This window comes from Notothenia rossii (genome assembly GCF_949606895.1).
Source record: "Notothenia rossii genome assembly, chromosome: 5".
NCBI classification, from domain to species: Eukaryota; Metazoa; Chordata; class Actinopteri; order Perciformes; family Nototheniidae; genus Notothenia; species Notothenia rossii.
Window position 1 is genome coordinate 53,110,193 of NC_136903.1, and position 12,883 is coordinate 53,123,075.

Consider the following 12,883-nt stretch of genomic DNA (forward strand, 5'->3'; position numbering starts at 1 on the left):
TGGTTGAATTCTTAGGCTGGTGAGAGCATATACAGTTATAAACATCAACAGCAACAAATGGACGAACAATATTCAACTACATAATAGAGTAGACTCCATCTATTTGCATACAAATCATATGTATGTGCACCCACTTGCATGGAAAGGAAAACGTTATATTTCAACGTGGCCACAACGTGGTATTTATACGTTATATTTCAACGTGGCCACAACGTGGTATTTTCTTTGTAAAACCACCGAAGTAATATTTTTTGCACAAATTACTATCCTTCAAACTCATATTCTGACAAAAAGGAAATGAATAAATAAATCTATAACATTAAACAAATCAGTATTTTTAGACGGGTGCTTGTGGTGAACCACAACGTTGGGGCCACGTGGCTACCACGTTGTGCACACTTAGACGGGTGCTTGTGGTGAACCACAACGTTGGGGCCACGTGGCTACAAAGTTGTGCACAGTGCCACCAAACTACCACTTTTAGGCCACGTGGTGGCAACGTGGCGTGTTAGCTCATTATAAATAGTAACATAGCTGAACATGGTATTGCACATTTAGCTTTGAGTGTTACTGACCTGAGATGTTTTTATTACATTAATTAAGGTGACTGAGGCTTTTTAACATACAGGGATGCAAACTCATCAGGTATGAAAAAGGTGACAAGGATCAGAGCCCCCGGCTCCCCCACCCCACGGAATATCGGCTTTAAAATGAGGAATAACAGAGGATATTAGCAGAACAACTAAAGCAGCAGTGTTAATAATAACAGAAACGCCAAAGAGTCACATCTAATACAAATATATAAAAGCATTTATTTTAAATTGTGTAGCAGTCAGTTTATAATTTTGGCAGCACTGTTGAGCATTTTGAAAATGTATTTTCATGCCTCTGTGCAAGGCTTAGTCTTTCTATCTTTATAGCCACATGGTGTAAAGTAACTAAGTTCATAAACTCAACAAGTACTATACTTGGGCACAATTTTGAGATACTTGTACTTTATTTAAGTATTTCAATGTTTTGCTACTTTGTTCTTCTACCCCACTACAGTTCAGAGGTACGTGGTGTACTTCTACTCCACTACATGTATTTAATACCTTTAGTTACTTTACAGATGTGGATGAATGATGTGAAACATAATCAAGTGTTAAATCAGACTTTAGTTCCACCTGGAGTAAATCCATAAGCTACACTGTAAATTGTAATTGTTAACCTTACTTAAACAAAATAGTGACATCAACTGATATCTACATTATTTGTTAACTTAAGGCGAGACACTACAGGTGAATAGGGTAATTTTTTTAACTTAAAGATATCAGCTAGACATTTCTCCAGTTAATTACTTACAATAAGGCAATTGTTTTTTGTATTACAAGTTTTCAGAAATAGCATGTTTAAATATGCAAATTAGCCATAATCTCATTAAATATGTGCATATTTTAACACATTTCAGGAAACAAATTTTTTTTATTGGATAAAGCCAGGTTCAAAATTCTTGTTTCATTTTGTTGTCATATTAGAATTGAAGGCTTTTACAGAAGGGATTTTTTATATCTCTTTTTATCACTAAATAAATCAGAAAATACTGTCAACAGCCCTAAAATATCAATTTTCGCCATGTTTTTAGGTATAACATGTTATATAATTCAGGCTATGAATGATAAATGAACAAACCCTTCTGTAAAAGCCTTCAGAATATGAATAGGAATATAACTGGAAGGTTTGGTGTGTCTACGTGCTACTGAAGTGGACATTTTGTGCTCAGAGTAGGAGAAAAAACGATATGTTTTAAAGATATGTATTGTCAAATTCCATATTTTTTTTATTGGAAGACACTATTTTCAGACACAATATCTAATCTAATACTTACAACAACAACAACAATATAGAACATATAAAACACAATACAACTGAAAACTGAGTAACACAGTATGTACCTGATGAACAAAACCACAGTAACACACACACACTACGACCACAGTAACACACGCACTGCAGAACTGCCACCCTAGTCCATGCCTGCTCCATAAGTAGGCCCCTCCTGCATCTCCTGCTGATGTCTTTTCACTTTTTTGCTGTGCTTAGACTCTTGCGCCTATATTTCAAACTAGCAGATGTAATGGCCTCAGCTTTTGAAATTCTCAGCAAATCACTTTGTCTCATTGCGCTGACAGTAACAGCTGTGCTCTGGAGCCACAACTTCTCCATAACAGCCAGCATGGCAGAGGCACCTTCATTAAAGGTGGAGATGGCCATACTTCCAGCTGCCTCAACCCTGCTTTTCCCCACAAAGACCGTTTTTGGACACCGCGCCCATATCACAGAGTTGAGGCACTCATTGGCATTTTGAGTACCTCCATGATGCATTCTCTGGAGCAGGCTGTCACTTGACATGCGGTGGTACACAGGGATAAGCTTCTCCCCCACCTCTCGCTTTAAAACGTTTCCAGCATGTTCTTTGTGGCTACCAGGTGTTTCCCCATTATCCTCTGCTTTCCTATACCAACACCAGGAGGGATTGCACCTGGTGTGTAAGGGGCTGTCATCAGTAGACATGCCGTGGAGGAGACCTGCCCATATTTCTCCCTTCATTTTATCGATTGAACCCTGGTTGTTGAGAATTGCCCCCCTGTAATAATTTTGCAAAGTTTTGCATTTCTTTGCAGTCAGCTTCCCTACACCCTTCCCTCCTAACTTTTTCTGTGAACTCATTTTTCTGAGTGCTGTACCCATTCGCTTGTGGGCATGATTAATGCACTCTAATTTCACCACTTCATGCCCAGGGTATGGGTTCAGTGCAACCACCTCCCTAAATGCTGCGCTATCCCCATCTGACAACATCTCTGTGTACCGCACCTGGTGGCGATTCACAGACCTGGCCCACATCCTCTTGGCTGACTCCTGCTCCATTGCCTTGCTTGACCCTGCAAAGTTTCTTGCACAATCACTATGTGTCTGTCGCCAACTGTCATACTCCTCTTCTGTAATCTTTTGCTCTTGCTTGGCATTTCCCTTTAGAGCACAAGCATGGCAATAGGATGATAGGATTTCATAGTCTATCACCAATCCAGTAAGGATGTCAATGCACACACCGATCCCATAATGGGATGTGAAGCCTCGCTTTTGCCATGTGCCATCAAATGACACGCTGATGTTTATAACTGCCTCTGCATCCTCCCTCAGCAACTCTGCAACATCTGGGTCCACATCTGCATAAGCCTGCCTGACCTGCTCCCTTGTCCTGTGAAGTGACTCCAGGCCTCTCTCTATTTCTGCCACTAATAAGAGAAAAAAATAAGTCAACTGAATGTCCTGATAAGTTATACTCTGAATTCAATAGTTCCAAGTTTTCTTGGTCTCAATCCTGTTTCTATACCTGTCAGTCTCTTGTCATGTCTCTGATAGGTTTTGAGATGAAGTGCAGGAATTTTCTTCAGAGCTGCATAGCCCAAGCCTAACTCGTGCGCTAAGAGCACCATTCTCACATTCACATCAAAAGCAACATCCTTCCTGGTTTCGTCTTGAAGACGTGTAGATGTGTACACACTTTTGCGGTACCCACCATCACACAGACTGCACTCTAAAATTAAGCTGCTACAGAAACCATGGTTTTGCGGATCGATGTTAACTTTGAGCCCTGTCCCTGCGCAATTTGGGCAAATCAACCCACTGAGCAGTTCATTCAGCCGCGCTACATGTATTATCAGCCACTGCTGTGTGGCGCTATCTAAACCCTCCTGCTCTTTGGGTGACAGCTTGCGCATTGACGCACTAAGTGAAGGTTTTTCAGGTTCGGGGTCATTTGTTTTGTCTTCTACCTTGCTACGTGCAAGTGACAATTGTTGTCCTCTTCTCTTTGAACGATTTTTTCGCGGATGTTTCGGCATTTTGAGATTTAAATTTTCAGCGCAAATATAAACAAGGAAGTGTCATGGCGCACCACGTGACGCATCTGAACGAATCACGTTGTCAGAAGTTGACACCAGCCAATAAGATTCCGTTCTTTGGTCAGATGACCCCTTTGTACTTTCACGATTGGTTGCTGATACAAAGGAAATGACCATATTTGGATCCGATGAGATTGTGCAGGAGAACCTGAGCTTTCCAACGGTACCTCTCATGACATGGAGCAAACAGCGGTCACGGCACTTTATGTTACGTTAGATTGCTAACTTTTGGTGAATTTAGGAGAAATCTACCGACGGAAATAGACAAACTATAGTAAAATAAACACCTAAATGTGTATTTTGTACGTTTTCCTTCCAAAAGCCTGAAAGAAAACATCTTATTGAATCAAAATAGCACAAAATCTCAAAATTGACATGGGCATGAAAAACAATGTTTTTGCCTGCCGTGTCTCGCCTTAACTCAATATAACAAAGTTAAAACTACTTTCTTGTGAGAGAAGTTATTTAACTCATCAGCTTGAAGTAACCGTTACTTTAAAGTATGAGTGAGCAGCTCTCTTTGAACACACGTGGACACCACTCGGAGAAACTCGACAGAACTCGGAAGGCTTCGGCGACTACACATGCGCAGTTTGCCACAGAGACGTCAGACCGACGTCATGGGTCATGGAACGAAGCGGGAAGAAAGCATTGTCGAGAGTCTGGACATGAGAAGCAGAGCCGTATGAGAAGGTACGTTTTAACAAACAATATTGTGCTAGAGTTGGGAAGTTAGCCAAAATCATTCAGGGTTAGCTATCGTTATTTTTTGTAATGAGTCATCCTCTTTACTCAGATGAAAACCGACTTTTACCGCGTTTAAGTAAAAATCGTGGTAAGGCTATAAGGTAAGAGGCTAAGAGCTAACTTTGAAGCTAAGAAAGTTAGCCCGTCATGTAGGTCATATGCCGTGGAATTAATTCCGGTAAAATAAATGTATTTGAAGAAAACTTGTGTAAAAGCAAAAGCAGCATGTTCGTTAACGGTTGAAACATTTAGCAACTGCTGCATTCCCTGTTAGCACACATTAGCCACTGCTGCACTCTCCTCTACCGCCATTTTAGGCGTTGCTATTGTTCTCACTTTAGCCTGTTAAGCCGGGTTGCCCCCGCGGGACGCAACATCTTGCAAAAAACAGCGTCTGAGGGCTTCTTAACATTTAAAAACCTATTAATGATGCATACCCACTTCACGGGAAGAAACTCAGCTAACAGACGATATTAAAGCCAAAACGACGCCAGATGTCACTGTAGTGTATATTTCTGTATATTTTTTTGAAAATCTAGCGTATTCATCATTTTCCTACACATTTATTCACTGGTGTCTCTAACCTGCAAGTTGCTCTTTAACAATTTTTACTTGCTCATCATCATCAGTGAGCTATTTTTAGAATGTGCAAGCTACGTTCGTTTTAGGCAGGCTGTGTGTCCTGCTCCTCCGTGACATGACGGCTTGAGGCTAAACAAATAATGATAAACTAATTTGAAAGTGTGTGGGACACAAACGGGATTTTGACTTTTGTTGTTTGACTTTTTACACTTTGTTGTTCTCCTCCTTTCCTCCGCTCTTGTCTCTGACAGTGAGTGTGTGCATTTGTGTGTGTGTGTGTGTGTCGGGAGGGGAGCCCCGCCCTTCAGAAACAGAGCTGAGGAGAGAACGTGCAAAGCAATGCAGTGGACACTGAAACATGCACATAAATTGGATAAATAACATAAGCGTTTAGTTTATTTAATAAAAGAGCACATGTTCAATGCATAAAGTGACCGTAGATAGATTACTTCAGTTGCAATTTGCATATATAAAAATAAATTAGAAAAATACATTCTCCTCAGCTCTGTTTCTGAAGGGCGGGGCTCCCCTCCCGACACACACACGAGAGCACACACTGCGTTATAATTAGGAAAAATACCATCATATCATTTGTTGTCATACCGCACAGCCCTACCGCGTCCTAAAACACTAAAAACTAATATTTTACATGCAATATTTTAACACAAGCTGCCTTATAAATGAATTAATTTAATTACAATTAAAAAAACGTCACATTTAACTACATACTGATATATATATACGGGCGGATTGTATATTTTCAAACATTCTAAAATAACACAAGACGATATTAAAAAACATTTCTAAATTATTTCTAACATAGTTGCAGGCCTTATTTGCATTATTAGTTTGGTAAAGTGTTATTCTATATTTTGTCATGGTCTGGAAATGCATGAAAATTCATTTCAGAATTTGTGCAGAAACCCTGTATAGTTTGAATGCAGTTTAACTTATTGTGTTTTTCAATTTTTTGTCTGTAGGTATTGATCTTCAGAGACAGAAAACATGCATTGGAAGTGTAAGTACTGCATATTTTCTTGTGAAAAGAGGGCTCAGCTATTGAAGCACTATCGCTTAAAACATGGAAGCTATGCCAGAACCACTCCAATTCCATGCCTCTACAAAGATTGTCTGTGTTCATTCAAGTCATTTAATGCCTTGAAAGTCCATTTAACAAGACATCACTTCCATGATATGCAGATGAGCGAAGCTGGTGAAATCCCTGTGATATACCATTGTCCTCTTTGCGATTTTGAAGAACCCTGTACAGAAGTCGTTTTCTTCACCCATTTGCGCCAACATCTTAAAAAACAGGAAATGGTGAAATGTCCATTTGAAAACTGCACTTTTGAGAGCAATGTGTACTCAACATTTAATGCTCATAAATGTAAAGAACATGGAGTCATCCAAGACAGAAGAAGTTGAAGCCTGACATTGCTGTGACCAGTGCAGCTTACAATTCAGATCCAAATCTGTCTCAAGATGCACCACAAGATTAGGCTCTTCACAATGATCCTATTGTTTTTTTTCAAGAGGAAAATGAGGAAGAGGCTCAAATTGAAAATCTGGATGATTTACCGCATCAACTGGAACACAATTTAGCCTCTGTATTTCTAAAACTGCAGGCAATCTTGCATATATCTGACATTGCAGTACAGGAAGTAATCCAACATCTGAATCAGATTGTTCTTTTATCAGAGCCTCTTTTGCATAATGCCATTAAGAACATTCTTGATGAACATGGTGTCACTGACAGTGATTCTGTTTTGAGGGAGATTACAAATGCTGTCAAAGAGAATAACCAGTTCCTGAAAATGACTGATGCTGGCAGGTCACTCTCCACAGCTTGTAAAAGAGCATCATATTTTGAAAAGGAATTCCCTCTAGTGATGCCAGTTGAATACAAGCTTGGACAAGAATCAAAATCACTAACTTATGTGCCAATCATGGAAATGTTACAAAAATTGTTAAACAGAGCTGATGTTTTAGAAAAACTTCTCAGTCAAGATGCCTCTGTTGATGGATACAACACTTATAGAGATGGCACACACTATCGTGAGAAGGCTTTCTTTAAAACTGAGACCCTCCGGATTGTCCTTTGGCTTTACATTGATGACTTTGAGATAGCCAATCCTCTGGGCACTTCAAGAAAGAAACACAAACTGTGTGGTGTGTATTGGGTCCTTGCCAATCTTCTGGCAAAACACAGATCTTCTCTTCACTCTATTCAGCTAGCAATGTTATGCAGAGCAAGTGCAGTCAAACAGTATGGCTATGCTGATGTCCTTCACCCACTTTTAAAAGACCTGGTTACTCTTGAAAAACACGGTGTCTATGTTGAACAGTTAGGCGAGTGTGTGAAAGGAACTGTACTCTATGTGTCAGCTGATAACCTAGGGGCTCATTCTTTGGCTGGTTTCCAGGAATGTTTCACAGTGGAGCACCCTTGCCGATTTTGCATGGTGAAGAAGAGTGACATTCAGCTGAAAGAGGTCCGTTCAGGAGAATTTGAGCGCAGAACCAGCCAGAATCATGACATGCAAGTTTCTCAAGTTTTAGAGGATCCAACTTTGGTAAAACAGTATGGGGTTCAAGGTCCTTGTGTTTTAAGAGAGAATTTGGAACATTTCCACACCGTCACTGGGTTTCCACCTGACCTAATGCATGACCTCTTGGAGGGTATCGTCCCGATTGAGATGTCTTTGTGTATTAAGGATTTGATCTCCAAGAAGTACATCTCTGTTGAGTCCTTGAATGAAGCCATCAAAAACTTCCCTTACAAATTCACTGACAAAACTGATCAGCCTCAGACCATCCCAGCTACATTTGCTTCTAGAGGTACCATCGGCGGGAACGCCCATGAAAACTGGGCCCTGACAAGACTTCTCCCACTCATGATTGGATTTGATTTCCCAGAGAATGATCAAACATGGGAAATGTTGATGCTTTTGAAGGACATACTAGACCTGGCAGCATCATTTAGATTAACGGAAGATTCTATTGATTTTCTCGAGGCCAAGATCTCAGAGCATAGAGGCTTACTTTTAGAAGTATTTCCTCATTTCAGATTGCGCCCCAAGCACCACTTTGTTGAGCATTATCCACAGCTGATGAGAATACATGGGCCACTCAGAGACATGTGGACAATGCGCTTTGAAGGCAAACACAAATTTTTCAAACAAGTCATTCGCAACACAAAAAACTTCAAAAACGTCACACAAACTCTGGCTGTCAGGCATCAAAGAATGATGGCATACCATGTGGATTCCTCCTCATTTTTCAAACCTTCTATACAAATGGACAAGGTGACAGTTTCATTGGTTTCATCTTTCCCAGAGAATATTCAGAATTTACTGAAACAGAAGAATGCAGCTCAGAACACTGTCTTTGTTGCATCATCTGTGAGCATTGAAGGCATCAAATACAGTCCAGATATGATTGTGTCTGTTGGTGCTTGTTCAGCTCTACCAGATTTCAGGCAAATTGACAAAATCATTGTCATTAACAGTGATGTATTGTTTTTGTGCAAACATCTGACAGCATGGTATAATGAGCACCTGCGTTCTTATGAGCTATGCAGTCATGGGTCATCACTTTCGGTGCACATGTTGTGTGATCTGAATGACCCGTTTCCTCTGGCAGCCTACAAAATTAGAGGCAGAACATTTGTGACCCTTAGACATTATATTATGTGCTGACTGGATGTGATTTGAAGTATCAAACAGGAATTTAACTTCATTTTTTGGAATCCTTTTTTAGAATCACAACAAACAATGGGGACACGGACCATTCTACGAGTAATTGTGCATGACGGTGACATTAGGAAGATTAAGATAAGATTCTTTGTAAAGCACTTTATATGGGGCCATTATTCTATCAAAACATCATATATCAAAATCTTTAAAACAATCTGTAAATGTGTCCTAAGATTTGTGAATGTGTATTTGACAAATCCCCAGACACATTTGTTGATTGCTGCATGCATTTATAAATCTTCCTAGGAAAAGTATTGCAAAAGTTGTGTAAAAAGACACTTGTCTGTATTTTAAGTTTTGGAGATAGATGGAATCTCAGATAGAATCTTAATACACATTTGAAGATTCCTGTTCATGCTCAAAAATCTCAGAACATATTTACTGATTGTATTATACGTTAACACATCTGAATACGCACACACAGATTAAGATACACGTTTAATAGTTTTGCTACAATAATGCCTCCATACTTTACTTTTAGCACCATTTATGTTAGTGTTTTTTATTCTTTAATGTAGGACCAAGATGGCTTTAAATGAGATTTTAAAATCTTAAATTTGTCTAACCTTTCCCATAGATTGTGGCAGAATTCTGTCGCGTGTCGAGCAAAAATTTGAAGATAGAATTCTTCAAAGAACTGGATAAATACACTCCCCGCTTCTTTGACATCTTTAAATCCAAGGGGGGAAGTGTCGGTCGCAAACTTGAGGGGTATCTGCAACAGGTGGCACCAGCGGTAAGTTTTTTCATACACAAATAACATACATTTTTTGTTTTCTGCTAACAAATTATTCTTCACCACTTATGAGTAATGTGTGTTTCAATATATTTCAGGGTACAGATGTTAATGGCAAGCAAACAGCAGTCCTCCGAGGCCTTCCTGTCATCCTGGGTGATGAAAACAATGACTTCTTCAAGACTTGCTTTGTAAGTAGTCTTTTTTCATCATTATTTAAATTCTAGGCCACAGGACGCCCAATCTATTTTATCCTGTCCCTTGTGTTACATAAATATATTTTAGCTTTTGTTATGATACTGGCCAAAAGTGGGCCTTCAGCAGGCCAAGGTAAACTCTGCATTTAAAATGTTATTGTGGTTGTAATTTTACTGTTGCCTATGTTATAGGATTGTGATGACCCGGACATCTCCAACAGCTCCATCGGGATCCTTACAGTCATCCCTGAAGACAGCCTGGCTTCACCTGACTCACTCCACCTTGCACCGTCATCAATCGCCATCATATTGGAAGGGAAAATGGTGATGGACGGCATCAATACTCTCCCAGATGCCATGTGCCTACTTTTTGGACTCATCTACGCCCTAAATTTGCAATACCCTCAACAACTAAAGAACAGTTTTGAATTTATTCAAAGGGTGATGCTCTCACTTGGCCATAAGTCCCTTAAACCAAAACTGCAATCACTCAAAAATGCCCTGATGCATTGAGTCAGAGCACCTCCCACTGGGACCTTTACTCTTTTGGAAAATACATTTTTCTTTGTTATTATTATTATTCTTTTTCAAAGGCCGCGTTGCAGTACACACAGAGTATGTTTGTATAAATGTGTAAATGTTTCTGATGGAAGTACAGAAGTCAGCCTCTCCAAATATGTTTGTTAACAAAACAAATAAAATGTGATTATCATTACCATTTAAATGTCTTGTTTGTTACAACAGCTTAACATTTTAAGTTCAGCTTACTTGAAAATGTTGAGGGAATCGGTTTCCTGATATTACCCTAGTAAAATGAACTGCTTTGACAAGTAAGGTTCACTTTTTATTATGAGTTGTGCTAATTTAACATAACTCAGATCTTTTAGTTGTCTAAACTAACTTTTTATAGTCATCGTAATGAATGATCTTGAGTTGGGTCTACTCAAGTTTACTGTAATGACATAAGTTGCCTGAACTCAGTACTTTTAAGTTGAAACAACTTAAAATTAATGATTAACTTTACTTGGAAATGTTGAGGCAATCGGTTTCCTGAACTTTGTTAAGTAAAGTCAACTTATTACGATTTACAGTGTACCCTGCAGTATACAAAGTCATTCAAACTAGCTGCACCTTTACCAGCTTTGAGAACACTTTCATGATCAATCATTATAAAACATATATATTATTCTGAAATGGACCAATCTGCACAACGACTACTTTTACTGTTGCTACTTTCACTATATTTTGATGAGAATACTTTTCTACTTTTACTTGAGGAACATTTTGAATGCAGGACTTTTACTGTAACAGAGTATTCCTACACTCTGGGACTATTACTTTTACTCAAGTACAAGATCTGAGTACTTTTACTTTTACTCTAGTACAAGATCTGAGTACTTCTACTTTTACTCAAGTACAAGATCTGAGTACTTCTCCTTGTACAAAGGTACAAGATCTGTGTGCTTCTACTTTTACTCAAGTACAAGATCTGAGTACTTCTACTTTTACTCAAGTACAATATATATATATATATATATATATATATATATATATATATATATATATATATATATATATATACTTATACCACCTCTGTTTATAGCCTATGAAAAAAACTATTAGAAATAGAAGGCTAAAGCTAACGTTAGCAGATAGTGACAATGTATGCTAGCTAGCTAGCTCAACGATTCCTTAAATAATATTGCCACAGAAAAACGTTTCAGTTCACATCACGCTCTGCCGCTCCGACAGGGAGCTCTGCTCTGAACACCTGAACGGCCCGTTCTAACAGCTGTTCACCAGCGGTCCAGTCTGTGCCACAGTGACTCCGGACGCACAGTTAATATTAACGAATGCACCCGTAATGTAGCTGCTGAAGCTAGACCATCATCTCGGAGCAGCAGAGCCTTATTATACATCCATGAGTACAGAGCCGACAGGCAGGAAGACTCAAGCACACAGCTCGCACTTCATTATAATATATAAAAAAAGAACACCATGCGTGTCATGATGGCACATAACAGCTCAGGGCCGCAGATTACTCCGGGTCCCAGACCCCCCCATACCCCGATTATTACATGGCCACATTCTCAACAAAGTAACGACATGACTCCCAATATTAATTTAAATGCTTTTATGGATTTAGAAAATGTTTTTATTGATTTAAAAAATAGTTGTATTGATTTAAAAAATAGTTGTATGTATTGATTTAAATTGACATGCATCCGCTAAGAAAAATAGTCCGTTGTTACCGTTTTTTAAACAGTCTGAATGAAACGGCAGCTCTGAGCTGTGTATTTACATAACTAATGGCCCATCAACCACAGCTCTCTCCCCCCCTCCCCCTCTGATCTTTCTTCTCCAGCAGCTAAATTAACTGTAGGTTACTCTGAGTGACAAGCTTTCAGTTAGACACAACACTGTCATTGCAAGTGACCCTCAGTTAGTTGACTTTTATGTTCAACTGCTAAATTCGTTACTGATAAAAAAGGGCTTCTACTGTACCTAATTACCTTAACACTAGAACTGCCAGAGGTTTTTGTATAGACCTACCTAAACCTGTCAAATCCCGCTATTAGAATGCAATGTTTAACAACATAGGGTGCTACATAACACACTTTCAGGAAAAGTCACGGACTGGGAGACTTTAATATTTTATTGAAAAAAAGTTACATTGCACACACACAACACACATCACACAAATGTACCCGATTGGCGGTTCTAGTGTTAAATAAACTCACTAATTAATGAAACCAGTTCAATACACATTATTCTTATTCTTATCATTCTTTATGAGCGCTGAAGTAGTCTTGAAATCAGATCTGTTTTTTAAATGAAATCTGACGGCAGACAGTTAGCTCTGATCACCTATGATAAATGCGCCACACCTAATCGCTGGCCATTCAGCCACAGAGCTCCCTC

General features: G+C 39.1%; 1 long non-coding RNA gene across 1 annotated transcript; it reads left to right on the forward strand.

The window, feature by feature from the left end:
- Window positions 1–9,370: 9,370 nt before the first annotated feature.
- On the forward strand, window positions 9,371–10,635 carry LOC307041144. Its single transcript, XR_013808706.1, has 3 exons — window positions 9,371–9,764; window positions 9,863–9,955; window positions 10,154–10,635. It is a non-coding gene; the product is annotated as an uncharacterized lncRNA (long non-coding RNA).
- The last annotated feature ends 2,248 nt before the right edge of the window (window positions 10,636–12,883 follow it).